The sequence below is a fragment of the Panthera pardus genome, unplaced genomic scaffold (assembly GCF_024362965.1).
Source record: "Panthera pardus isolate Hobbes unplaced genomic scaffold, ASM2436296v1 HiC_scaffold_17, whole genome shotgun sequence".
Taxonomy (NCBI): Eukaryota; Metazoa; Chordata; class Mammalia; order Carnivora; family Felidae; genus Panthera; species Panthera pardus.
In genome coordinates this window covers 87494345-87521816 of record NW_026526732.1, presented here as the reverse complement: position 1 = coordinate 87521816, position 27472 = coordinate 87494345, and the positions used below count along the sequence as shown (strand labels likewise).

The 27472-nt window shown below is 38.4% G+C and overlaps 1 long non-coding RNA gene across 1 annotated transcript; it reads left to right on the top strand.

Annotated features, from left to right (window-relative positions):
- Positions 1 to 881: 881 nt before the first annotated feature.
- Positions 882 to 26444, top strand: LOC109248207 (uncharacterized). Its single transcript, XR_002071956.2, has 3 exons — positions 882 to 5553; positions 5965 to 6103; positions 26076 to 26444. It is a non-coding gene; the product is annotated as an uncharacterized LOC109248207 (long non-coding RNA).
- The last annotated feature ends 1028 nt before the right edge of the window (positions 26445 to 27472 follow it).

Sequence of the window (27472 nt, the reverse complement as noted above, 5' to 3'; positions counted from 1 at the left end):
TCAACTGCACATCTTGCAGGCAGCAACCTGCCACCACCACTGCTACGGACCTTGGAACCCCTGAGGCTGCTGCTGACCACACTGGCAAACCAAAGTCCTAGTAGAGTTTTTTCCCCCTCATCTAACCTGTATCTGAATCACTGTCTTATGTGAGTGGACACTAAAGTCAGATGTTTACCCTAGTGGAGGATAGGACATGTACTTTTATCGAATTCTGTGTGGGTAAGGGAGGCTCCACATGGGGAACTATCAGGTGTAGAGATGATGTTCAAAGAATTTTGTACAGATGTTATTGTTGACCACTATCCTCTGAGAAAACTAGTTAGGAATCAGTTTTATTGGGGTATAGAAGTGTAAAATACTTAAAGTATAATGTCGATGTGTAAACATGAGGTATGAGTAATCCCTAAAACATGCTGAATGGCTATTCCTGTTCATTTGAAGAATGTTTCCATAAAGTTTGGTCATTTGAGCCTATTAATTTCTTTTTATGCCACTTATATAGTCTTTGTTTAATGAAATGAACATTAGTTATGTGAAAGTTGCTTAAAATTCAGTAGCAGCCCATATTCATTTAAAATACAGTCTAAGGGCACCTGAATGGCTCAGTCGGTTAAGCGTCCAGCTTCGGTTCAGGTCATGATCTCGCAGTTCTTGGGTTCGAGCCCTGTGTTGGGCTCTGTGCTGACAGCTCGAAGCCTGGAGCCTGCTTTGGATTCTGTGTCTCCCTCTCTTTCTACCCCTCCCCTGCTCACACTCGGTCTCTTTGTTTCTCTCAAAAATGAATAAACATTAAAAAAGAAAAAAGGAAAGAAAGAAAGAAAGAAAGAAAGAAAGAAAGAAAGAAAGAAAGAAAGAGAAAGAAAGAAAAGAAAGAAAGAAAGAAAATAGAGAATTTGGGGTGCCTGGGTGGCTCAGTCGATTAAGCATCCAAGCATCCAACTCTTGATTTCAGCTCAGGTCACAATCTCATGGTTCATGGGTTCAAACCTCACGTCGCTCTCTGTGCTGACAGTGAGGGGCCTGCTTGGGATTCTGTTTCTCTCCCCCTTTCTCTGCCCCTCCCCTCAAAATAAATAAATAAAAACTTAAAACACAGTCTAGATATATTTAGGCCCTGTATTTCTAACTTAGACGTGGAATGTGAATCTTGTCTACCTACAGCCTTGAAACCGCAAGTACTCCTAATTAGGTGTTGCCAGTACAAAGGAATCATGGACAGATTGAGAAGGGAATTTTTGTTATGCAGGTGTGAGAAGGGGATGAAAATCAAAGGAGCTTGTGGAAGCACCTTAGAATATTGGAAGCTGAAAACATACAATGGAGAAAACTAGGAGAGTGTCTGCAGGGTTGTCTGTCTTTGGACCCTTTGGAAAAATCTGAATTTATAAACTGAGATATTATAGACTGGACTGTAACCATTATCTTAAAACATTGCCTATTTCTAAGCACAGAAGATCAGTGTAGTTAAGTTGGCACCTACAACTTTACAGATAATTAAAAGTTTGGATTCTTTGGGTTTATCAGAAGAGCTCCTATTTTGTCTCTTCCCTAAGTCAATGACTCAGGTGGATCCCTTATTTTTAAAAAAGCTTATATAAGATTTTATTGTGATAGTATCCTCTCATTTTCTGCTGGTCAGAAATGTCAGAACTTCTGAGTGGGTTGTCTCCCATCAAATCCGAACACTTGATTACATGACCCTCTGCCATTGTCCACACCCACACACTAAATGTTTCAACTGGGCAAAACAACCCAGATCTTTTTACTTCACAGTTTTATATATAGATAGGTTAACGCTGATTAGAATGCCCCCTGCCTTTCTCTACAAACACATACCTTTTCTCTCTTCCTCTGGTCCTTTGCTGGAATGAGGCAAGATATAAATTACATAAGTGAAATGACCTTCTCTACTTCAAAAAAAAAAAAAGAGATTCCTGTCAGACCTTAATGTTTTTCCATGTGATGAATCCCAACCACCTCTCATCAAGCCTGCCCCTGCAACAGCTCCTCATCCCTACTGTAGATGCCACTGGGGGCACACGCAACACGGCCCTGCATGTATGGACTGTAGTGTTTGTGGTGGCTTGGCCCTTGTCCTCCTTCCCAATCTGTGTTTTTCTGTTCTGAAGGTTCTGAGAGTAAGTTAAATTCTGCCAATTAGATGCACTTGATGAGATTTGAAAGGGCATGTGAGGCAGGGCTGTCATCCCGTTGCTAGCTTTTTAGGTGGCAGGCTCAGCCACTCAGACTTCTGATTGTCCTGGAGTGCTGCTGCACTAGGCCCTAGCCTTGTAAGGTCAAGAGGTATCGCAACATCTGTGACTCCGGATTCCTGGGTCACTACTACGTTGGCGTATTGTACTGAACAGTTCCAGATAGAGACTTCTCATTCCCCACCTTCTCCACTGTGGCTGAGGTGATGGCCACCCTCTGCCATAAGCCATTTTGGCCATCTTTTTCTTGAAATTGTTCCTAGAAATTCGTTCTGGAGTCTACCCACCTAGCCCTTCCAACTGTCCTCACTTGAATACCTTCCCACTTAGAGTAACTAGAGAGGTTTCTGTTTCCTAAGTTGAATCCTGACTGTCCAGCTGTTTATCTGTGAATAGACCACTTATGTCCTGTTTTGTTCCTAGATTCTGTACTTCCTTTTCTCTATATATCTGAAGCTACTTGACCGCCACCCACACGGCAATCCCTACTGCAGCTGACTAATAGGAGTTCCAGAATGACAGAGAAACAAGGTAGAAATTATTAAAGAGGCAATACAAGACTATTTAGCAGAATCAAAGAATATATTACCAGACTAAAGAGGCCCACCAATACTAATTCCAAGTCATAATGAAATTATAGACTACTCAGGATGGTCAAAAATCTTCCAAAGAAGAGGTGGGGCGGGGGGGAGTCCATAGAAAAGAACAAATGGTACCAAACTTTCCAGCAGGACACTGGAAAATAGTGAAGCAATCTGATCCAGTTTTTCTGAGGGTAAAGTTTTTTCATTTAGAATTCAGTACAGAATTTCATTTAGAATTCAAATGTGAGCATAAAATATATACAATTAAGTATGAATAGACTAAAAATAGTTTCAGACAGCAAAGCCTAGGGAAAAAAGCTCTACTCCCATATACCCCATCTTAGGAAGCTGCTGGTGGATGTGTTTTAGCAAAAGATGGTATAAAAATTAAATAAAATAGATGGGATCCAGGAAGCAAGACATTCAACACAAGGGGTTCAGTAAAGGAAGATTCCAGGGCACAGCTGAGTAATAGTCCAGAGAACAACCAGCCTGGACAAGAGTAAGAGGTGGGAGGTGTGTGGAAGGAAGATATGGGAGAGAGAGGGAAGTGGAAAGATGTATTATTTAATGTGCTTGAGCATTAGAAAACTCATTGATAAGCATTTGACAAATGTTGGAGAATTTAGGAAACATCAACAGGAACATAGGAAACTATGCAAACAAAAAAAATGAGATAATTTTTAAATTATCAACTCTAGGAAAAACAAAACTTTGTACAAGAAAAAATGTGTACCTGCAGTAGTACACTGCCTGTTTCAGAAGGTAGCTCAGAATGTATATGATTATTACATAATCACAACAGTTTTTAAAACATTATTTGCTGAATTTTTTCAAGTCATGACTTACCTGTAAGGAGAGGAGCAGGGAGAAGTGGGCAAAAGATGGTAGTATTAGAGAACTCAATCTACAACTCTGTATTAAGAAGCCATTATCAAGAGGTAATGGCTAAAATCGATTACTCCAGAAATAACAGTGTATGTATATCATTTAGAAATATGGAGGTAAACACCAGGAGAACCAACTGAAAGAGCTGAAAGTGGTAGCCCCAGGAGGTGAATTGGCTAGGCAGGAACTGCTGTTTTTCATTAGAAGCTCTACTTCATTAGAAGCTCTATTTTGTAAAATAAATGAATATATTCGTTATTATTCTAAGAATGTATATGGGTTTATTGGGAAAATTTAGAAAACAAAGTATGAAGAAGAAGACAAAATGATCTATGAAACCTCTATACCTTCTTAACCTTTGGTGAATTGTCCTTCAATTGTCTTAAGTATGTAGATATGTTTTTTATGTAGGCGTTATTCTAACAATTTCATAGCCAAAATTATATTTCACTATTTTAATCTTCACTCTCTTAGTCACAAGTGATATTAAACACTTCTCCCTATGTTTATCAGCCTTTTGCATTTCCTCTATTAATTGTTTTTACTTGTCTCTTGTTCATTTTCTTTTGGATATTGGTCTTTCTATTATCAATTTGTATGAGACTTTTGCTTTTCAATTCTGCTTGGTTAGGCTGAAATTTTTATTTTTATGGTGTCACTTAAAATTTTTTTTTTTTGATATAATTTTGCCTCTATGACCTTAACTTATTAATATCCCTTAACAAATTCCTTTGGCGGTTCTTGCCCATGATGAAGTTCCAAGTTCTGTGTCCTTCCTGGTCTGGCCTTTGACATCTGTTCAGGCCTGTCTTCCACAGGCCCCTTCCATTCCAGTCAAGACCTACCACTCAAAGCCTCTCAAACAGGCTTTTCAGTATCTCCACACCTTGACAGATAAACATGCTTTCTGCCTGAAATGACTTTTCTTTCCTCAAAAACACCTTTTGAGCTATACCTCACCTTCTTGACTATCTTTTCTGTGTTATTTCCACATTCAACTATTACAGACATACTAACGTGTTTTAGAATTAATTTTCAATTCTGTCTCCTCCATTAGTCTGTGGGCTTCCTTACCTATCTTTGTTCAGCTTTGAACCCCCAGTTGCAGTACAGTGCTGGGTATTTAATAAACAATAAATGTCGGCTCAGTGTTGAATAATTCATTATTTGTGGTAGGCAGAATTCCATAATGACCTCAAGATTCCCTCCCTGTGGTGTATGTGAACTGTATAATCCCCTCCCCTTCCAGTGCAGGTAGGACCTGTGAATATGATGAGATAGTCATTCTCTTTTTGTTTTTGTTTTGTTTTAGAAAGAGAAAGAGAGAGCATGAGCCAGGGAGAGGGGCAGAGGGAGAAAGAATCTCAAGCAGGCTCCAAGCTCAGCACAGATCCTGACACAGGGCTCAGTCCCAACCATGACCCTTGGATCATGACCTGAGCCAAAATGAAAAGTCAGACACTCAACCAACTGAGCCACTCAGGTGCCCCAAGATAGTCATTCTCTTGGTTAGTTTACATTATAGGACAAAAGTGTTGGAATAGTTGTTCTAGTGGTCGTGTTGCCTTTGTAAGACTCCACTGTAGCCAACTTGAGGAAGATTCTCCTGCTGGCTGTGAAGAAGATGCTCTGTTGTGAAAGTGCCATGAGCTAGAACCTGAAGGCAGCTTCTAGGAGCTGAGAGTGATCCCAGTTGACAGCCAGCAAGAAAACAAGGACCTGAGTTCTGCGACCATAGGCTCTGAATTCTGCCAACCACCTGAATGAGGATGGAAGAGGATTCTGAGACTCCGATAAGATCCCAGCCCCAGCCGACAACTTGCTTTCAGTCCAATGAGACCCTGAGGACAGGGCCTAACTGACAGGTAGGTTCCCAGCCTAGTCCAAGGAAGCTGTAGTTAAGTTTGTGCTGCTTTAAGTGACTAAATTTGTTGTAATTTCTTATGCACCAGTAGAAAACTGATAGAGCCTTCAAGCTGCTATTACTAGGGCATTGGCCTTGAATTGCAGGAGAAATGACTGGGTGGGCTTTAAGACCTTATAGTTTGGACAACATGGATCCTTATTTTGATTGTTTGTACACGAAATCCTTCTAAAAGACCTGCCTTGCCAAACTCTCACCATTGTGTCTCTTAAGAGAAACAAAGCCCTATGACCAGCAGGCATTCTTCTCTGTGCCAACCTCCTATTGATCAACAACAAAATTTACTTACTGCCCTTGGGTTCCTTCTTGCCATGCTCTGTCTACATATAATATCATTCCTGTTATTTTGCAGTGAATCTCCCTTCCCTATGGAACCACATATGTGTGAACTACCACCTGCTGTTTTTTGTGACAACTTTTGTATGCTGCATTAAGCCCGCTTGACTGAATCCTCAGTAGCCCACAGCCTGGTCTTGTTCACGGCCCAGAAGGTAGATCTGCTTCTTTCGCAGACTCCCCTCTAATAACAGTTAACCTGGCCCAATATTCTAGATTTGGGCTGGGTGGGTCCCTCAGGTATGATAAAATGATTAATCTAAGTCATTGAAAGAACATTTAAATATATAATGCTATTTGCTTTAATTTAGAAAATATAATGAGAAGCATTTTTATAACTTTGAATTGCTATAAAAAGTGTCCACAATTCTTTTAGGTATTGATTTATTAAATAAAAATGCACTTATGAAAGATGAAGTTAAGGCAGGCCAAGTTAATGTGCTGCTTGAGGGAAGACAGAAGGGCTGGAAGGGCTGGGAAGGGCCAAGTTGTGAGGAATTTAACCCAGTAACAGACTTGGTCTCAAAATATCTGAGACTGGGCCTGGTCTTAACATCATTTTTATAAGGATATAAGCTGAGCCACAAGGCAATTGCCCTCTGTTTTCTGTAAATGAACCAAGAACTTCAGGCTATATGAGAGACCTCATTTGCCTTTCAGAAACACTAAATTCACTTAAACTACCCATGTTATTTGTGTTTAATTTTTTAAGGAAATCTAAAACTAGTGTCCTAGAAATGGGAATCTGTAGGGGTGCCTGGGTGGCTCAGTCAATTAACAGATGACTGTTAATATCAGCTCAGGTCATACTGTCATGGTTCATGAGATGGAGTCCCATACAGAGCCTGCTTGGGATTCTCTCTCCCTCTCTCTGCCCCTCCCCCTGCTTAAATAAATAAACATTAAAAAAAGAAAAAAGATAGGAATCTATAAGTACAGCAAGTGCCAAAACAACAGAATAAAGTGTCTTTACCATGTTCAGATGCTTTCCAAAATGTTAGAATAATTAAAATGTAAAAGGCAAAAATAGTTTTAGAAGAGAATAATACTGACATTTTCAGATACCCTGCCAAAGCAAAGCTCCTCTTCTGGCGTGTAGCAGCCTGACTTCAGCGATCACCCGTGGGGGATTGAGCTCCTGCTGACTTCCTGCCAGGCCCCTCCACCCCCACATGCCATCCCCACTGCAGGCAACCGAGCAGGCCTTGTCACCACACCAGGGTCAAGTCACTAAAAAGATGCTTGGGCGAGAAATGTCCTAGCTATTTCAGTAATTGAAATATGAAGTATTTCCTGTTTTCCCCTTCACAAGGTGAGTACTAGAGAAATTTTTCAGGACACGTGCAGAACCAATTCAAGACCTACATATCATGATTTGATTTAAGCCCCCTTAGAGAACTTGCTTTTCTCCAAACTTTTTCATCCTATACTTAGTAACATTCCTACACTAGAATCACTCCCAAAAGGCTCTCTAAATACATACTTGTCACAGTTAAAGATAATAAGTGCACATTAACATGTGTATAACTCATTAGAATGTGTTAATTACTTTTGGTATATTCATTGCCACTTGGCATTAAGCAATCTCCTGTGGAAAGATACCAGCTATCATCTTTATTATTATGGCTTAAGCTTTTATTATGGAAATTTTAAAAATACACAAAAGTAGAAAGAATGATATAATGTGTCCCCCATGTATGTACCCATCACCCAAGTTTAACAATTATTAATATTTATCAACAGTTATTAATTTTGTTTCATTATCCCCTTATCCACACTTTTTCTCTCCTCTGAGATATTTTATGGCAAACAACTTTTGACTAGATGTGTAATATTTTGTAGAGTGAAGTTAAGCAAATTTCAGAGAATAAGTCCCTTACTGGACAGCCTGTCTAGCTGTTGGTGGGTGACATTAGCAGAGGTTGTCAGCAGGAAGGAAGTACTAACTAGTTGAGGAGTGGGGTACTGAAAGGTCAATGAGGTTTTTTAAATGGATATTTTCTGAGAAAGAAACAATTGATTTTGACTGCAAACAAACAAACAAAAAAAAGGAAAGAAAAGAAAAGAAAAGGTCTAATTTTAAGGCTTTGTTTCATCTTAAGTATAGGAATATTGTGTCTATATTTTCATTTATTTCAAAGTATTTATTAGACTTAAAATACTCATAATTACACTGAGTTTAAACATCCTGTTGTAGGCAGGCTGGGAACCCATTGGTTCTCACTTTCTCAGTTTCACAACCTATTCTTAAAGACCAAGGACAGTGATTTCACAAATTTTAGGAAATATATTAAAAAGTTTCACCATCTTTTACATTCAGGAAAATTATTATTATTGTTTCAGTTCTCTTTGATTATATAGTATATTTCCATTTCTTTTCCTTTGGGGAAGTGGCAGTTAAACTCTTTGGGACTGTTAACTATTCCTTAAACAAATCTCTATTTCCAAATATTCACCATACAGTCAGTCCTTCAAGTAGTCCCTTGTCTATCTTTAAATGTAAATGTAACCCAAGTGACTAAGTCCTCCTTACACTAGCATGTTTGGGAAAGGGGGGCTATTCCAGGACATTGTGTTCCTAACTGCAGAGGTGACCTCCTTGCCATTTGGCCATTCAGTACCTGTCTGTGGCTCATAGTCCTGCCCATACCTCCATCACCCATGCTTCCTCTCACAGGGATGCTGATGTTGCCAGTCATGACATGATGCAGGGTGCAAGGAGAGGGCCATACTTCCCTGTACTTCTGACACAGAGGTACACGCTGTTTCTCACACCATCCTCTCAAGATTTGAGGGGACTCAGATTGTGTTGCGGGCAGCACAAGACAGGGTACACTAACATGATAAGGTAAGCTATTATGGAAAAATCCACTGGGTTGTTTTTTTTTTTTTTTTTTTTTATGTTATTGGTTTCCTTCAATCCTTGTACCCTCAACAGAGAAGTATAAATTCTCTATCCCTTTCATCAATCCAGTAAGAAAAGGCCAGTCTTGTGTTTTAAGGCCCAAGTTCTTTTTACTCTCTGACTCCACCAGGGAATCTATTGTGATTCGGATTCTTTGAGGGAGGCTAAACTGGGTTGCCTCTGAAGGAAGGGGGAGGAGGGCTCAGGCTTTGGCCTAAAGAGGGAGTGTGGCCCATTTGTACCCTACCCCAAGCAGCACCCCTGCTGGAAACACCTTTGAGGGGATGGAATGGGGATACCTGGGGACCAAATGCCAAGTGCCCCAGGCTGGAGAGCTGTATTCATTTCCTAGGGCTGCCACATCAAAGTATCACAAACTGCCTTGCCTGGCTTAAAACAACAGGAATTTATGCTCTCACCATTGTGGAGGCCAGAAGTCTGAAAATCAAGGTGTCAGCAGAGTCATGCTCCCTCTGAAACCTGTAGAGGCGAATCCTTCCTTGCCTCTTTCTAGCTTCTGATGGAATCCGGACAGTCCATGGCATTCCTTGGTTTGCAGGCACACAACTGCAATCTCTGCCATTGTAGTCACATGGCATTCTCATTGTGTGTCTCTGTTTTCACATGACCATCTTCTCATAAGGACACCAGTCATATTGGAGTAGGGGCTCACCCTACTTCAGTATGACCTCATCTTAACAAATTACGTCTGCAATGACCCTCTTTCCAAATAAGGTCATATTTTGAGGTATTGGTCTTAGGACCTCAACATATCTTTTTTGGGGAGAGACACAATTCAACCCATAACAAGAACCATGGTACAAGATACCTGTACCAAGCCTGCTATGAAGAAGGCAGCCACCAGCCTTTGAATAGGCCAAGCAAGCTTGAATAATGAGTGTTTTCAGCATCGACCAACCAAAGACCAGAGGCCATCCCCACATTTTCTAAGTTGTGTAAGCATTTAGAGACTCTTACACAACCTGAAGAGGGTAAGGAAAACTCCATCACTCCACCTCCACCATCCCAAATAATATGACTGCTTGTACTCCCTGGGAGGACAGATACACTGATTCTGCACTTGAGTGCATGGAAACATATTCAGATGATTGCACTTGACATCATGGTTCTTAACGCTCCCTGGGCCATCCCTACCTCCAGCCATTTCTCACTGGCTGCTTTTTCTCCCCTAATGCCTCACTCTTTCATTTTCCGTCCACAGTTGCTAGTGTTCTACCTTTAGAATACTCTTTTATTTTCCATTTGAAACCTTTGTGGACCGTATACACATAAGCAAAAAAACAAATGTCATTTCCTAGTCAAAAGGAACCATCTACTCCTAGTCGGCAGGCTTAATAATAAAACATTTTGCAGTAACAATTTCTCTTCAATACATCCTATATAAAATTTGTAAAAAGATCTTATTACCCTGGCCGACCCTATAAGCAGCAGGGAAGAGACAGAAAAACATGTTCCTCTCCTCATAGAGTCAGTCCCTAGGTGTTGAGAATATGAGAGGCTGGATTTTTTTCTTCCAGTTATATAAAAATCAAACAAATTTCTGCTCAAGTTCATTTGAAATATCACCACTCTGATTTTTCCTTAGTTTTAAAACTAGAATCTGTCTACAATTTTTTAAGTCCCATAAATAGCAACCTCCTACTCAGAGACAAAATGGAAACCTCTGTACACTGCTCTGTAATCAAAGCATCTTCACACAATTGCGCATAGAAGTCCAAGAAATAAGGCAATGACAGGCAAACTATATTTATAAAAGCATTTAAATGTTATGTAAAAGCATTTTAGTTATATTTGATAATACAAGTAATTATCAATAAAATTGCCAAACCACTTTATTTATTGAATACTTTTTAAAAATTCCCCTTTAAAACAATGAAAAGGTGGGGCTGTAGGAAACTGCCCTCACCTTCCCTTAAGAGAATATCATTAAGACAGTTCTAACAGTCTGAATACAGGGTCATTTTACAAAGAAGAATTAAATTTGTTTTTTTAAATACATATATGTAGGGCACCTGGGTGGTTCAGTCGATTGAGCTTCCAACTTTGTCTCAGTTCACGATCTCAGGGTTCATGAATTCAAGCCCCACATCCAGCTCTCTGCTGTCCACACAGAGCCTGCTTCAGATCCTCTGTCTCCCTCTCTCTCTCTCTCTCTCTCTCTCTCTCTGTCCCGCTTGTGCTATCTCTCTCTCAAAAAAAAATATTTAAAATACATATATGTACCTATAATATTTCTTCATGGCTGTGCATATTTGTGATCCAATGCCTGAATATACCCACAGCCAGCCCAGGGAAAATTACTGCATTTCACTGACCTATTTACCTAAAGCTTTATTAGCCATAACCTATTAAAATGTAAAAGAGGGAAGGGGGGTGGTGGGGACCAGAGAATGCTGCCTGGATTCTATTGTTTAAGAACCGAGAGCAGTGCCTGGAGTGTACTGTTGCAGGGTAGAACGAGAGTGGGGCAGATGCATTTGAGGAAGGGTGTTGGGATGAGGGTAAGATGTTTATCTTAGAATCATGGCTTCTAGACCCTGACCACAGGTCTTAGATCTTGGAAGTACTTAGAGGTATCTAATGTTCAGCCGAGTAAACAAGTGCAGAGACTAATAAGTGAATTAGATGAGCTCACCCTCTCACTAGCTCTAGGGCCAGTACTTAGCTTTCTAGACCTCCAAGTCAGTGCTTGCAACCCTCCCTTCTACCCTCCTCCCATCCCACTCCTCCACTTCATTGCTTCTTTTAAAACTAAATTTAAAATGACTAACTTAGAAAAGGAAGTTTCCAGTTTGAATTCATTTTGAGGTTTATATGTTAGATCACTAATGTATTTTCCTCTGTATTAAGCCATTTCAAAGTATGACGTATAATGTAGATGAAACTGATAGTCCAGCAAATATCTTTTTAACTTTAGAAACAGTTGCATTTGCAGAGATTCTCAGCAAGCCTATTTGTCTCTTAACTGCTTCTAGAATTTAAAGGGGCACAGTCAAGAACAGCGTTATATGATTACTTGCCTAAATATGTCATCCTGGCCTCTGGCATCTGGGTAACACTATTAGTATTTCAACTCCCTCTTTGCCCCAGCAGCTATCAGCTTGAATTCATTTCCCCACACAATCCATTACCCTCTGAAAGACATTTAGCAATACATCATACTCTCACACCAAGAAATACGAGCATTGACAGTTTAATAGCCAGTTACAAATCATTTCCATAAAGTTTATGAGTTATTTCTTGGGTTTAAAAGTATTGATACAAACTAAATTACATACTGGTAATTTTTTTTTATTTATGAAACCATCCATTTTCCTTTATTTACTCCCAAGCAAAGCAAAACAAAAACAAAACAAAACAGCATACTTGTTACATTTTTCTTAAGTCAAACCAGGGTGTTAACAGGGTGAAGAGTCAATATACAAGGTATTCAATGAAAATTAATCGAAGCCACTCTAAAAAATATCACTTGTGCAAACCAAACCCATTTGTCATTCATATTCTTGAGAATAAGTAACTGGTGAAACTCAATGATCAACTCTTTATTTACCACCTGAAATTTTTATAGTGACTAGTGCAGTCATTTTGACTCCTCACTTTCAGCTTCCCAGCATCCATACTAAGGTTAGAATTATTCAGAACTGGCGGATGATCATGTGGTATAATAATATGGTTGGTTTTTAGAATGGCACATTCATCACCTTCCCCATAATGGCTGCTTTTCCTTGAAACTGTTCTCTCACCTGGGACAAGCCCGTCACCTGTATATAGAGAGCACCCTGGTGTCTCCTGTCAACATCAAGGTGGTGATATTAAAGATGGACAAACCTCCCTCCAACTCACTCTCACAAAGGCCCTTGGCCATTGTATCGATTGTCCTTGTGAACCCGACATCATGTCTGTATCATGGGACAACACCCCTTGTACGCTGAGCCCAGGGCCTGGAGCAAAGCCAAAGCCAGACTGGGGTCCCCTTCAGCAGAGGTGTCTGGATGGTGGGAAGCTCCACACCTTCTCACAGAGCCTGTGGCTACCCTTCCACCTTTCCTGGAGCTACCACCAGCTCTAGTTAAATTGATCAGAAGTTAAAACTGGACACTGCCTATGTATTACAAATCCCAGATGTTATCCAGAGCAGAGGAGAATAATTAGGAAATTAAACAATTTATGAACTAATTGCTTCAGAGGCTCTTGAGAAGTAGCTGTAGCTAAATAAGAACGTGGACAGTGCATGAATTCTCCATTCAGTTCCTGCAAGCCAGGAATTCAGGTTCATCAAATCCTTTTGGAAGGTAAGATTTCTGGTCAAGGTGGAAAATCTTACTTAAGGAAATGAATAATCCCAATTATAGAAGAATCAAAGAACTTGGAATAAACCAAAGAATTGCTGTCTCCAGTCCTCTTATCTCATGGATAAGAAAACTCAAGCTTAGAGAGAGTAAGTGTGGGAAACACAAGATCACATGGTCTCCTACCCTCTCATGTAAGACTAAAGTAACTCAACCAACCAAAGCAGCCTCTCTTGATTCAGCCTCCTTCATCAGGGTACCCATTGCCAAGGGCACCCGAGAGGTGGCAAATAGTTATCCACCAAGAAACTGTCTGGCCCATGTCCCAGGAATCTTTCAGAAATTGTACTGGGTTCTAGTTTACTGACTTTTCCCCTATTATTATGAAATAGCCCTTTCCATTTCTTTTTTATTTTTTTTTTAAATAATTTATTGTCAAGTTAGCTAACATACAGTGTATACAGTGTAGTCTTGGCTTCAGGAGTAGATTCCCGTGATTCATCACTTACATACAATACCCAGTGCTCATCCCAACAAGTGTCCTGCTCAATTCCCATCACCCACTTTCCCTGCCTCCCCTCCTACCCACCCCCACTCACTCCCCATCAACCCTCAGTTTGTTTTCTGTATTTAGGAGTCTCTTAGGGTTTGTCTCCCTCTCCTTAACTTATTGTTTCTTCCCTTCCCCTATGGTCTTCTGTTAGATTTCCCAAATTCCACATATGAGTAAAAACATATGATATCTATCTTTCTCTGACTGACTTATTTCACTTAGCATAATACCGTCCAGTTCCATCCACGTTGTTGCAAATGGAAAGATTTCATTCTTTTTCATCACTGAGGAGTATTCCATTGTATATATACATACCACATCTTCTTTATCCATTCATCAATTGATGGACATTTGGTCTCTTTCCATAATTTGGCTGTTGTTGATAGCACTGCTATAAACATTGGGGTACATGTGTCCCTAAGAATCAGCACTCCTGTATCCTTTGAATAAATTCCTAGTTGTGAGAAATAGCCATTTTCAAATGAAATATGGATATATATATTTATGTGCCAAACTATACATAGAATGGCTTACTATTTATGCACATAGCATTCTGCACAATGCTTTCACTGCCATTCATTAATATGTTTGGTAGGATCATATCAAATTTGAAAAGAAAATTACCAGTCTGAACCAACACTTTGATTAACTCCAAGCAGAATTAAATGTCAATTTGTGAGAGTGCTAACATTATCTTGAAAACAAAATACACTAAAATTATTATAAAAATAAAAATAGACCACTACTTTTACTTGGTTTGTACCCATTTTTGTTCTTAGAATTACAAAAATGAACACATTTGATAATTTCCCCCTAATAAGAGTATGTATATGTATGCATATATAATACATTCAAACAGATAAATACACACATTTACACATATACACATATTAGGTACAGAAAAGTTAGATGATTTTTTAATGTTTATTTTTGAGAGAGAGAGTATGAATGGGGAAGGGGCAGAGAGAGAGGGAGATACAGAATCCAAAGCTGTTTTCAGGCTTTGAGCTGTCAGCACAGAACCTGATGCAGGGGTCGAACTCAAGGACTGCAAGATCATGACCTGAGCCAAAGTTGGACACTCAACCAACTGAGCCACCCAGGCGTCCCCCAGAAAACTTAGATTCTTAAAGCTGAGAAGGGAATTACTCCTAGGAAATAGTACCCCCCAATATTCCCACCCCACCCCCATGCATTGACTCCTATATCCATCAGCATACACTGGGATCTGCTGAGGTAATAAATAACCCTTGGGTTGGGGGACCAAGGGTCTTTTTAAGATGCGAACAATCACAAACATTTTTAGCCAGGATTATTATTTCTTTGATAGTATAACTGCCTCAAAAACTTAGTTGGTCCCTTCCCTCTTCCTTTGGTTGGGATAGGGACACTCAGCTGATGTGGTTCAAGTGCTCAGCAGGGTAAAGGAAACTTGGTCATTGTGGTCTGTGTGTCCAGAAGAGGTAGAGCCAAAGATCTTGCCTGAATGTTTGGAAAGCTGATTACATATGGAGGGATTGAGCAGATAAGTAAATATATTGAGGATAATAGGAGCCATGTTTCTTACTGTTAGAGAAAAGAGGTACAAATATGGTACAGGGGAAGACCAGAATAAATGCTAGAGTATCAAACTGGAATTAGAGATAGAGGTATCAGTATGAACATTTGATTTTCAAGGTAGGTGTGTAGATAGTTGATAGGTATTTGTGTACATGTTTTCTTGTGTGTGTATATTCATACATATATCACTTAGCTTTTTCTGCTGAGAAGGCCTAGAAGTATTGATATTTCTGTAGAAATGAGCATATGAAACTCCCAGATTTTGGTTTCTCAATACTATTTTCAATTCAAGAAACTAGGGTTGTTAAATAAGTGACCAATAGGGCTGGAGCAAGGAAAGTACAAAATAAGCCTAGAATATCTAGTTTTGTCATAAAGTAAGTATGTGTTCAAAGAATAATAAGCAGAAGGCCATAGGAGCCAGCTTCAAAGATCTCCCACTGGTCAAATATGAAAGATTTTGAGGGTAAATGGTGATCCATTTATACTATGGCAATGTATACTACTGCCTCTAATAATTTGGAAGGCAAATGATGTGCCTCTAGACTTGCAGTTTTAGGGGAGGGGATGAGTTAATATTTGCTGCATTTCACAAATTATTTCAAGATAGATGAGTTCAGACATAACTTTGTTAGTTTACAGGCAGGAACAAAAGGGAATAGAGAATCTAGAAATTTGGAACTTGCAGCATTGAAAGAGGCACCTGCAGCTTAACTCCAAGTAATAAAAGATGAAAACTAAGAAGTGGCTTGAGTTTGCAGCAAGGATCAAACCAAGAATATGGCTGTCAAATTCATGGTTTGCATCAATGAATGGATGAGGTACCCAGTAAGTCCTTTCAGTTGGAAAGAGAGCTCAGGGAAAACACACTAGAGAATGTGTCACTCTAGAATTCTTCAGTCCTTATCAACCACATTGACCTTATTACATTCACCATCTCTCTGTTCTCTCTCACCACAACACACACACACACACACACACACACACACACACACCGTTACTTTTTCTGTACCCCTTGAGAAAGTAAATGGCAGACATGATGCCTGGTATCCCTAATACTTTGTTAATCTATGTGAATTCCACAGCTAACATCATACTTAATGGTGAAAGGCTGAATGCTTTCCCCCTAAGATCAGGAATAAGACAAGGATGTCTGCTCTTGCCACTTCTATTCAGCATTGCTCTGGAAGTTCCAGACAGAACAACTAAACAAGAAAAAAAAAAAAGATAAAAGTCATCCAAATTGGAAAGTAAGACATAAAATAATCTCTACTTGCTGATAATATGATCATGTACATAGAAAAGATGAAGGGATCTACTAAAAAGATATGAGAATTAATAAATGAGTTTGGCAAAGTTGAAGGATAAAAGATCAATATATAGGAATCAATTGTATTTTTATATATTAGCAATGAAAAAATCAAGATGACATTAAAAAACAATTTAATTTATAATATCATCAAAGAGAATGTGATACCTATGAAGAAATTTCTTAAAGGAGATGAAAACTGTATTCTGAGAACTACAAAATATTGTTGATAGAAATTAAGGAAGACTGAAATAAATGGAAAGACATTCCCTGTTTATGCATTGGAAGACTATGTTGTTAAAGTGGCAATACTCCCCAAATCGATCTATAAATTCAATACAAACTCTTCAAAACATCATCTTCCTTTTCTGAATAAATTGACAAGCTGATTCCAAAATTCCAATGGAAATGCAAGAGACCCAGACAAGCCAAAAAATTAAACAAAACAAACTTGGAGGATTCATGCTTCCCCTCCTGATTTTAAAACTGACTCAAGCTACAGGAATCAAGACTGTGGTAGTGGCATAAGAATAGACATATAGATCAAAGAAATAGCACTGAGAGTCCAAAAAAAACCGCCTTCACATGGTCAATTGATTTTTTGATAATGGTAGCAAGGCAATTCAATGGAGAAAGATAATCTTTTCAACAAATGCTGCTGGGAGAACTGGGTGTTCACATGCAAAGGAATAAAGTTGCACCTGTCCTGGGGCACGTGGGTAGCTCAGTTGGTTGAACCTTGGACTTCACCTCAGGTCCTGATCTGGCGGTTTGTGAGTTTGAGCCCTGTGTCAGGCTCTGTGCTGACAGCTCGGAGTCTGGAGCCTGCTTCAGATTATGTGTCTCCCTCTCTCTCTTCCCCTCCCCTGCTTATGCTCTGTCTCTCTCTGTCTCTCAAAAATAAATAAATGTTAAAAAAAATTTTTTTAAGTTGCACCTGTCCCTTACACCATAAACAAAAAATTAACTAAAATTGATCATAGACCTAAATGTAAGAGCTAAAACCATAAGTCTCCTAGGAGAGAGCATAGGCATACATTTTCATGACCCAGAGTTAGGCAATGAATGTTTTCTTAGATATGATACCAAAAGCACATGTGATAAAAGAAAAAGTAAACTGGTCTTCATCCAAATTAAAAATCCTTGTGTTTCCAAGGACAACATCATGAAAGTGAAAGACATCCCACAGAATGGGAGAAAATATTCACAATTCACATATCTGACAAGGGACTTATGTCTAGAATATATGAAGAACACATACTACTTAATAATAAAAATGCAAATAGGCACAAAGGATCTGAATCTATACAAATGATGAATGAGTATGTCAGAAGATGCTCAATGTTATTAGCCATTAAGGAAATGCCCATCAAAACCACATGCAATACTGCTTCACATACAGTCTGATAGCTATAATGAAAAAGAAAAAAGAAAAAAAGAGAAAAGACCATTGCAAGTGTCGGTGAGTATGTAGAGAAATCAGAGCCCTCATTCAGTGCTTTGGGAATAGATAGCCACTTTGAGAGAATGTTTGGCAGTTCCTCAAAATGTTGAACATAAAGGTACCATATGACCGAGCAATTCCATTCCTAGGTACATAGCCAAGAGAAATGAAAACATGCCCACACAAAAACTTGTACTTAAATAGTCATAGCAGCATTATTCATAAATTTGTTACATTTGGGATTTCTGCTAATTAGACTAACATATGTGGTGCTTTGGTTTGCTTTAACTGATTTCCAGGTAGGTAGACTATTTCTGTATATGTTTACCACTTTTTTGGTTTGTTTTCTCATTTATGTCTTTGACCACTTTTCCATTTTATTTCTTTTGGAGGCTATTTTTCTTACTGACATGTATGTAAAGCAAGTCTTACCAAAAACAAGTTGCATTTGACAGGAGGGGTGAGGAGGTGTGAGGTTTAGGGATCCACTGTAGAACTTGGCCCAGAGTGAATAGTGAACAATTAGGAACAAATAAGAATGTCTGCTCTCACCACTTGTATTTTACAATATAAATATTGGGAACAATGCTTCTTCTCAAAAGAGTGGGAACAACCCAAATTCCAATTTGATGAATGGATAAATAAACTGTGGTATATGCACACAATGCAATATTATTACACAGCAATAAAAGGAATGAAATATTGATACTTGCTACAGTATGGGTGAACTCTGAAAACATTATAAACACTACGTGAAAGAAGCCGATAACATGAAAGAAGCTGATAACAAAAGATCACATATTGTAGAGTTCCATTTATATGAAACGTCTAGAAAAAATGTACAGAGATAAAATGTATCAGTGTTTGCCTAAGGGTAGGAGGAAGAAAGGTGGATGGGGTGTGTTGTTAACACCTTGGGGCAATGAAAATGCTCTAAATTGATCATGGTGATGGTTGCACAACTCTTAATATACTAAACACCACTGAATTGCATACATTAAATGTGTAAATTGTGTGGTTGTAAATTACATCTTCATAAGCAGTTTTTTTAGTGTGCATGTATTAAAGTGGAAGACTAAAAAACTGAAATTTCCAACCAATTAGGGTTTAAGATGTGGCATTTCTTTTCTGTTTTTACATTGAGGGTAGATGAAGTACTGTGTTCAGAATTACCTAGATTATTTTTTCTGTCTAAAGTTATGTTCATTTGAAATACAAATAGGTTCGTTTGTTTCTGTTTATATTCAATTTTAGAGTTATACCTACATTTAATTTTATTTTTTAATAATTAAAACATTTATGTTTCCAAAATAAAAACTATACATGTTATGCTCAGACAAGCATTGATCCTTCCCTTATTCTTCCCATTTTGTTCCCACCCAAGCCCCATATATGACCAATTTCATTAGTTTCTTATTATCTTTCCTAAGGTTCTTTTTTTCTATAAGATTTTATTATTTTTTAAAGATTTTTTAAGGTTTATTTGCCTATCTTGAGAGAGAGAGGGAGGGAGGGAGGGCCAGCGAGAGAGGGAGAGAGAATCCAAAGCAAGCTGCACCCCATCAATGCAGACCCCACCCTGGGGCTCGAATTCACGAACCCTAAGATCACAACCTGAGCTGAAGTCAAGAGTCAGATGCTCAACCAACTGAGCCACCCAGGTGCCCCAAAGATTTTATTTTTAAATAATCTCCACACCCAGATGAAGGGCTCAAATCCAGAATCCCGAGATGAAGAGTTGCACGCTCTACCGACTGAGCCAGCCAGGAGCCCCTGGCAGAAGATTTTTGAGAAAAACCAAGTAAAAAATGAAGCATTAAAAACTTAAAACATAACAGCATTAGGTGATATAACTAATGTAAAATGGATAGACTTGCTTATTAAGAGATAAAAATCTCAGTTTGGATTACAAAGCAAACCTAAATATAATCACCAAAAGGAGATACACATAAAAAAGTGACTCAGAGCTTTAAGGTAAAAGAATGGTGAGAGATACATCAAATTCACACAAAAAGAAAATAGAAGCCCCACTATTAATATCAGACAAGGTTGAATTTTATAGGAAAAAGCATTTAAACTAGACAAGGAAGATCATTTTACAATAAATAAAAGGGTTCAATAGAAATGGACTATGGATTGGCCGAGGAATTTCACTTTCAGTTAAGATGTATGTGAAGGTTATGACTACAGTATTGTTTATAATAACAAAAGACAAGAATACAGCTCCCCCACCCCGACAATTTCTATCATTAGGATTGGTTGAATAAATTATAGTATAGAATATTATCTAACCCTGGAAAATAGTGCATTTCTAAGGAACAGCATCAAAGATATATTGTTAAGTAAAAAAAAGCAAGATACAGAACAGTATGTACAACATGCTTTCATTTGAAGTTATATTGTGTATGCCTAGACAACTTCTGGGAGATCTATTTATTGCCTTTGGGGAGGACGATTAGGGAATTGGAGCTGTAGGTTGAGATTTAAATATATATAATATATATTATATATATTTAATATATAAATATTTAAATATTCAAGTAGGGTAAGAAAATTCAAATAGCGTAAGAAGGTATGTAGGTACATCTATATATTAGAAGGTTTATATCTACATACCTTCTTACACTACTTGATTTTTTTCTGTATGTATTATCTTTTTACTTAAAAAAAGAGCTAATTTTAAAAGTTTTAAAAGATGAAAATCATTTCCAGGCCCCAAATTCTATTGTATCGTCATACTGGATAACACTGTTCAATAGAGAATCTCTAAGAATACAGTACAAATTGAAGTATTAACAGTAGAAAATGGTTGTTTATGTTATTTGGGACTTACATACTGCTGAATATTTTGTAAACCATGTGTTTAATTTTGTGACCAGAGGATTGTATGTCATAGAATGTGCCATAGAATAAGTCTGGTTATTTCTTTCTACAATGAAATGAATAGTCTACAAAGTCCAGTTTCTTGAAATAAGTTGAAAAGTTTTAGGTGAATTCTACCTTCCCTAAGGTAGAGAAGGCATCCTGGTAAAAAAGTACATTGCTGTTTTTTTTTATTGGACTAAGGTTTGAATCCTGCTTACCACTTATTTTCTGTGTGACCTTGAGTGAATCATGTTGTCTCTTGCAATCTAAGATTCCTCTTACATAAAAGGGGGATCACTGCTTCTCCACTGGTTTTATGAGGGATTGCAGGGATCCAGGAAGATAATGGATATGAAGAAATTAATCAAGCCTAAGGGATTATTAATAATTTCACTACTCAGCATATGTAGACCATGTATTGAAAACATCCTAAAAAGGAGTAGCCAGGTATTCAACTGTCAGTTTACTAGAGTTTTCTGAGAAGACAGATCAACTGAACAGCCACAGTGTGCTGGCTCGGAACACAGGAGGCTACAGTTCTCACTGAAGTGTGGAAACTGATACCATAATGAAACATGAGAGAGGAAGCTGTTAATCAGATACCTGATTTTTAGGATCATGGAGTGGTACAGAAATACTCAGGGTAAGATTTGAAGTACTTGAGTTACTGGGACCTCAGTGACTCACAGTTGCGGCAAATATACCACTACATCTTGCTTTAGGAAAATTGTTATTTCCAAGTGTGATACAAGAAGAGTAGGGAGAGATGGCCTAATCAAAAGACAATTCTAGGGGTGCCTGGGAGGCTCAGTCGGTTGAGCATCTGACTTCTGCTTAGGTCATGATCTCAGGGTTTGTGAATTTCAGCCCTGCATCAGGCTTGTTGCTGTCAACCGGAGCCTGGGTTGGATCCTCTGGCCTCCTTTCTTTCTGCCCCTCCCCCGCTTGTGCATGCGCTCCTGCATGCGCGCTGTCTGTCACTCTCTCTCAAGAATAAATTAAAAAAACATTAAAAATTTTCAAAAGGTAACTTTAATAATTCAGATTAATGATTAGGAATGCTCTTTCCACATGTGATCCCACACAAAAGGAACAAAGGGCATTTTCCTTTAATAAGGTCAAGGCTGCAGGTGGATCAGCTCTGGGCGGTTAGTGCAGGTGTCATTCAGAGGCAGGACGAGGAGCACAGTGTATGCATTCCCCTGCAATTTGCAGCTGTACACTCACACATAAACCTGTATCTCCGAAGATTAACTAAAATTCTTATGCATTAAAAAGGTATTAGTATGGCGAAAAGGTATTGCTTAATAATTCAGTGCATACATTAACCTAAGAAGGGTTTAAAAGTCATTTATTGGTATGAACAATTCACTGCCAGCCCATTTTCAACTGGCAATTTTATTACCATTTTATGTCAAAGGTTATCATTTCTCTCTTTCATATTTTCTTTTATATCTGCTTTAATATTTTTTATGGGACAGATTTAATAATAAATTGTGAGATATTTCTTAATTACATCTTTACCTCTGAGTTTTTTCACTCTTCTGCTGCTCCTTGTCCCTGGAGCACATAACAAACAGATTTCATCAACAACAAGAAATTAGAGGTCTTAAAAAAAAAGTACTTGTCTGATACAGGCATAGTGATACTACAACAGGAATGTATGTTAAATAGAAAGTGGGGACTGGATATTAGTAACCAATGAGCTTAAAATGCACAATAGATTGAGAGATGCTTTAAAAAAAAACCCAAGAGGCAAAATAGGTTTAGGTTCCATATGTGAAAATAAAGTTCCTGGAGCACAGGAAAGTAGTAATTCTGTTTTCTGCTGATCAAACCACAGCTGAGATAAAGAGTTCAATTTGGGAAAACATAATCTAGAAGAAATATGGAGGAGGGCCACCAGAATAGAAGGAATCTGGAAATAGGCATGCGAGGAAGCACAGAAGGTATTTGGGAGGATTGGCCTGAGGAAGAGAACAAAAGAAGGACACAGGACAATGCTCTGAAAATAGACAAAGAGCTACTAAGTGAAAGAAAGTGTGAATTTATTATATTTATCCACAGAACTAGGATTCTTATGCAGAAATCAGAGGGAAGTACATTATGGATTAAATTATTTAAAGTTATGTTTTAACAGATAGACCTATTTAAAAATGGAATATGCTGTTAGGACATAGCTATTTCCCCACCATCCAAGTAGAAGATAAACAGGCACCGATTAGGGACACTATAGAGCAGTGCTATCCAATGGAACATTGTACAGGATTACAAATGTCCTAGATATGTCCTATCAAAACAGTAGTACTAGACCACATGGGCCAAAGAGCCCTTGAAATATGACTAGTGTGACCAAGGAACTGAATTATTTTAAGTAATTATATAACTCAAATTTAAACAGCCATATGGGCATAGTGGCTACCATATTGGAAGATACAGATATAGAGTCTAGAAGAAATTCCTGCATCAGGCTGAAATTTGGAATATACCACCTCTAAGAGTTCTAACCTTACCTCCTAATGCCTCCTCTCATCCTGCTTCCTTCCCCCCACTCCTCATACCCCACTCAAATAATACTAACTTGCTTATATTTCCTTGAATATATGGTGCTATTTCATGTTTGTGAATGATATATTTGTATGGAATGCTCTCCTCCAGAGCCAAAGCATAAGAGACTGTTAAAAACTGAGAACAAACTGAGGGTTGATGGGGGGTGGGAGGGAGGGCAGGGTGGGAGGGAGGGCCGGGTGGGTGATGGGTATTGAGGAGGGCACCTTTTGGGATGAGCACTGGGTGTTGTATGGAAACCAATTTGACAGTAAATTTCATATATTAAAAAATAAAAAAAAATAAAAAATAAATAAATAAATAAAATGGATAATTTAAGTTGCAATAAAAAAAAAAAAAAAAAAGGAATGCTCTCCTCCAACATAATCTACTTTTCCTTATTCTTCCTTACATTATCAGTTATTCTTCTTTTGTAGAATTTTCCTGATACCCCAAAACTTCTGTCCTCTGATATTGGCATGTATATCTTTTTAAGTGCATCAGACAATATTCCAATTGTATTTCTTTTTTTTTTTTTTTTGAGGTTTTATTTTTAAAATCCAACGTGGGCTCAAACTCATGACCCTGAGATCAAGAGTCACATGCTCTACCGACTGAGCCAACCAGGTGCCCTGACTCTGAGTTTCTAAGGTTCAGGGCAATTTTGGGTCTCCAACATGTAGCATAACTGGCTTCCATTAGTAGTTCCACAGAAATGGAGGATGCGCATGCCTGATACTCCAACTGACACATGTATTTACAAAATGATACCTAAGAAATCTCCATACAACGGGAGATGTTACAACTTAAAATTTATAGCTAAGAATAAAGAAGTCAAGGTTTTAAGATAATTTGTCCAGTATAACACACAAAAAGTAGAACAAATTGGCAAATGATTGCATATTAAACTCACCTCACTGCTCCATTCCTGAATATCACTGTGTCAAGTTAAATTCAGTTACTTTGGAAGAATTTTAATTAAAGCTCTTAGATTCGCAAGGGATCTCAAGATATATCCTGCCTTTTAGCAGGAGATCCAAAAAGGCTAAATAAATTTCCCAAATTTACTCAGCTAGGAAGTATCAGAGTTGGCTTTAAAATGAGTTCTCCTATTTATTAAGAATTTATATCTCTGAGATACAATACTAATTGTTATTTTAAAATTAAATATATGATCAAATTTTCCTGATTACAAAATAATACTTGTTCTTCATAGAAACATTAGAGAGTACAGAAAAAAAAAATAGGAAAGTATGGAGACTAAAGATCATCCATAATCTCCAAATGCAAAGACTGATTCATTCATTCATTCTGTCAATGTTCACTACAAAAGACCACCAGGAACACAGCTGGAATTGAGTAAGTTGGACTTATTACTCATTTCAGTCAGGGAGAATACACATCATGGAGAATCATGGGGTCTCTCAGTAAGACAGTGTCTCAGAGAGAAGATATTACAGGATTTGTGCCTTGGTTAAGTGATTCAGGGAAGGGTCTAAGGAATAAGAGAAGGAGTTTCCTTCTAAACTGGTTCATGTTAGAAGACAAGACAGTTCTGTGATTGGGTATGTCAAATGTTAGTTACAAGAAGGGTACATCCAAATGAGAATGAAATTTATAAAGAAGCAATCACTTATTTTGTCCAAGAGAGAAAGCATCTGGGAGTAGAACATTGACCTTGTTTTTGTTTTGCCTGTTCTTAGACAAAATTATGAAGTGGCCTTACTTGTCTCATTTCATCATGGTCTCAGGATAAGCTTGAAGTTGCTGATCTCTGAGATGGTTTATTGTCTAATGGGAATATAATGTGCCCTACTGTGTCAAGGCCAGCTCTGAATGTCAGGGGCTGCCACTTTTTGTCTTTCTTCTCTATGCATTTATTCAGTCAATAAATATTTATTGAGCACCTACTTAAAATGCAGATAAAGAAGTTAGAATATAGTGGATAAAATATAGCCCGCGTTTTCCTGGAGATTGTATTCTAATGTGGGCATTTAACTAAGGAAACAAATAAGTATATAACACAAGGTCATGTAATGCTGACTGTCACAGTCAATGCTATGAAGAAACATAAAACAAGGAGAAAATCCCAAGTGGCAGGGTTTCTGGGTTTTTTTAAATTTTTTATTAAAAAAAATTTTTTTAGGGGCGCCTGGGTGGCTCAGTTGGTTAAGCGTCCAACTTTGGCCTAGGTCATGATCTTGTAATTTGTGAGTTCAAGCCCCGTGTTGGGCTCTGTGCTTAACCCACTGAGCCACCCAGGCACCTCAGGGGTCCTGTTTTAGATAGCGCGGGCAGAGCAGGCCACTTTTGAAGTGGTCTGATCAAAAGTCTAAACAAAGTGAGGGAATAAACCATGAGATGTCTGAGGGAAAAGAATTCCAAGTAGAAGGAATAGCAATTGAAAGTTCCTGGTGGGGAGGGGTATGTTTGCTATGTTTGAGGAGCAGCTGGGAAGCCAGTGGGGTGGTAAAGGAGTGACAATGGGGTCTGTGGGGAGGGGAAAGTTGGGGAAGGAAGTCAGATCCTGTAGGGCTTTGTAAGCAATGATGAAATATTTGGACTTTAAGTGTGATGGAAGTCACTGGAGGATTTTGAGCAGGGAATAACATGATCTTGCCTATGTTTGTAAAGGATCACTCTGGCTGTGGGAGGACAGCAGGCGAGAAGTGTGATATAAGGCAGGAGACCAACTAAAATACAACTTTATTAGTCCAGGTAAGAGATGATGCACTGTTCAATATGACAGCCACATGTTACATGTAACTACTGAGCACCTGAAATGTCCAGGGGCACCTGGGTGGCTCAGTCAGTTGAGCATTGGACTCTTGGTTTCAGTTCAGATCATGATCTCATGGTTCATGGGTTTGAGCCCCAGAAATTCTCTCTCCCCCTCTCTCTCTCTCTGCCCCTCCCCTCACCAAATAAATAAATAAAACTTTAAAAAAATATGGCTAGTTCAGATTGGAGGTGCTATAAGTGTAAAATACACATGGGATTAGGAAGACAGCTGAAAAAACAATGTAATATCTCATAACTTTTGTTTATTACACACTGAAATAGTAACATTTTGGATATATTTGGTTAGATAAAGTATATAATTAAAACTGATTTCACTTTATTCTTTTCACCCTTTTTTTAAAATAAATTTTTTATGTGAACTCTACACTCAATGTGGGGCTCAAACTCATGACCCCAAGACCAAGAGTTGCATGCTGTACCAGCTGAGCCAGCCAGGTGCCCCTCTTTTTACCCTTTTTAATATAACTACTAGAAAATTCAGAATTATTCTTGTGGCTTCCACTATATTTCTATTAAATAGCACTGGTCTGGAGGCTAGGGTGAAGGTGATGTATTTCCAGGGTGATGTTGGCATTGCTTGCTGATAGATTGGAAGAGGGGTATGAGAGAAAGAAAGGAATCAAGGATGATTCTATGGCTTGAACTTGAGTATCTGGGTTAATGGAGATGCCATTTGCTGAGCTAGGGAACACTGGAGCAGAATCACGTTTGGGGGATAGGAGATTAAGAGTTCAATTTTGGATATGCTAAGTTTAGTGTGTCTATTAGGAATCCACGTGGAGGTATCTAGTTGGCAGTTCAAAGGAAAGGACAGGACTGAGGATATAAATATGGGAGACATAAGCGTTTGGATGCTATTTAGTCTTGGGACTGGATGAGATCACCTTAGAAATAAGAATGGTGGAGAAAAGAAGCAACCCAAGAACTGTGCCTAGGAGCACTAGGGGAAAAAAAAGAATCTGTTGGGGAAAAAGTCCATGAGAGTGTAATATCTCAGAAGTCAAATGAAGAACGTGTTTCAAGAATTTGGAAGTGATCGGTTCTATCAAATGCAGCTAAGAGATTCAATTTGTGAAGGACTCAGGATTGACCATTGGATTTTAAAATGTGGATCAGAACATTGTCAGTGCTGTGGTAGAGATGAGTCCTAATATGAATGAGTCCACGAGAGATGGGAGTTGGAGAAGAAGACATAGTGATTCAAGTCCATCCTTGGGTTTTGCTGCAAA